At 39.6% G+C, this 2,408-nt stretch overlaps 1 pseudogene; it reads left to right on the top strand.

Annotated features, from left to right (window-relative positions):
• LOC101358386 (glutathione S-transferase omega-2-like) overlaps positions 1 to 1,136 on the top strand; it is a 2,299-nt pseudogene extending 1,163 nt beyond the window's left edge.
• The last annotated feature ends 1,272 nt before the right edge of the window (positions 1,137 to 2,408 follow it).

The raw sequence follows: 2,408 nt of genomic DNA on the forward strand, positions 1-2,408 counted from the left end.
AAAAATTGCCATCCAGTCAATTCAGATTCCTGGTGACCCCATGTGTGTCAGAATAGAACTGTGCTCCATAGGGTTTAAACAAAACAGTACCCTTAAAAAACTAACTGCAACATATTCCCAAGACTAAGTTCGCCTCAGTATTACCAATGGTCAAATGATACTATAGGAGTTGTAGTTTTCTCTGCCATTTGCGGGAACCCCAGAAAACCAAGATACTAAAACCTGTATAAAAAATCAGCTGAGAGCCCTGTTTGTGCTCTGGGACAGACTGGACCAAGATCAGAGCCCTGTTTTAGGCCTTCAGGCAGCACTAGAAAGGTTGTTATCCAAGGTCCTGCCCCAGAACACTTCACTCTGTCCCTCCAGAGCTCAGTTGCTCAAAAATTCACCTTGGAGCAGGAGGGGCTCCCTGGAGCCTGGCTGTACTGAACCCTGGCAGCAGCGAGCCACATTGGCTAGAGGTAGTGGCTGTAAGCTCAGGGCTGTGAAGACACCTAGAGACTGTGAGAAGGCAGCTGACCAAAATCCTGGAGAAGGACAAGAGTTGTTGACATTAACCTGAGAAATAAGCCTGAATGGTACTATACACAATGCACCCATTTGATAAAATATCCGTTCTGGAGATCAGCCAATGTTAACTGATCTACCAATCTGTTATCACTTGTAAGTACCTGGATGATGTTTACCCCAGAAAAAAACTGTTTTCATGTTATCCTTATGAGTTTGCTTACCAAAAGATGGTATTGAAACTATTCTGTAAAGTTCTATATTTGACCAAGGAGTGTCTGGTAGCAGGTATATGCAGGAGAGAATGCTCTCACCTGAAGATAGACCTGTTTCAGGAATTCTGCAACTTGGAAGAGGTTATTGGCTATTAGAAGAATCTCCTTCTTTGATGGTAACTGTATTGCTGTATGTGCATAATTGATTACTTCTATGACCATGGTTTAACAGCTGGATTATATGGAATAGCTGACTGTATGGATTACACTCCAACATTTAAACTCCGAATAGCAACCATGAAGCAGAATCCCACAGTATGTGCTTTTCTCATAGGTAAGAAAATTTTCCTGTACTTCTTAAATTTCTATTTTCAAAACAGCCCTGATGTCTTTGACTATGGTCTAAATTGTTGAGTTTCACAGACTACCCCTTCACCATCCAAAATTCCTAAGCATGTTGTTAATCTGCACTGGGAATTGTCTTGGGTGTCAATCATGAAAAGGAAAAATAATAAGAAGGAGGAGGAGGAGGAGAAGACAATGTCTAGGAGGAGGAAGAGGAGGAAAAGAAGAAGAAATCAGTTGCACAAGCATGAGCTCTCTAAGTTGGTCACAGAAGAGCATGTGCTCCATTGAACTCTGCTTTTTGTTACATTTATGGATTGATGTTGGGTCCGCTCCACGGTCCTCTACTGTCAGAGTCCTTAGAGGGCAAGGACTTTACCCAGCTCAGTCATCACTGTAGACAGGTGAAGAGGTCGAGAAAGGGCTGAACAATACAAAAGCTAATGGACATTCAGGACATTAACTAGCTTCCAATATGTGGGTTACTGATTAAACACAGTTGTCTTGAAGATGGAGCTCAATGCTGCTTTCTTGGGCCTGCTTCCAAATGAAAACATTCATCCCTCTGATAACCAAGAGGCTAAATCTCCAGTAATTTACATTCCTATATACAAATAAAGCCCTTAATTGCATTATCAGAGTATGGTTTAGAGGTGACTGGACTAAGGCCGTGTTTCCCATCTTTTCTAGTTTATATTGATTTCCCATCAGTCACAGCTCTGAGGTCAATCCTGATTAAATACTCTCTTATTTACTCTTGAAGACTATGAAGACATTTTGCTTTCACATAAAAATTGATTCTATTGAACATAACTGCAATTTGAGGCTCTTATTGTCCGCTGATTCTTTTTCCCTTTGGAAATCCAGTGGCACAGGAATATAGGCAGCCTAGTTCTCAAGTGGTTGCATAAATCATGCTGATCAGCAAATCAAATCTTTACTTTCGTTCAACTCAACCTTATCTCTTCAGTTTCCCAGTATTGGAAACTCCTTCCATTTACATAATGCACGAAGTTGTCAAGTATATTCATACACTAGTATTTAATCATTGCAATGATTGTTTTTATCTGTGTGTTTGGAGATTTAGAAATGCTTGAATTTCCCAGTCCATAAAAATAAAAGTTGATAAATGATCATGAGGAAGGTGGTGCTTTGTAAACCAACAACAACAAAAAAATTATCATGTCAAGTATTCCGTATTATGGTACTCTACAGACTTTTCTTTCCAGTAAGCAGTGCTAAGATTTTTTTTTTTTCTTAAATAAATATGTAGAAAGTTTGAGACAAGAGGAAAAGAAATAATTTTGCTTAGGATCTGTCCTGTGTAGATATTGAACCAGG

The sequence above is a fragment of the Trichechus manatus genome, unplaced genomic scaffold (assembly GCF_000243295.1).
Source record: "Trichechus manatus latirostris isolate Lorelei unplaced genomic scaffold, TriManLat1.0 scaffold00023, whole genome shotgun sequence".
Taxonomy (NCBI): domain Eukaryota; kingdom Metazoa; phylum Chordata; class Mammalia; order Sirenia; family Trichechidae; genus Trichechus; species Trichechus manatus.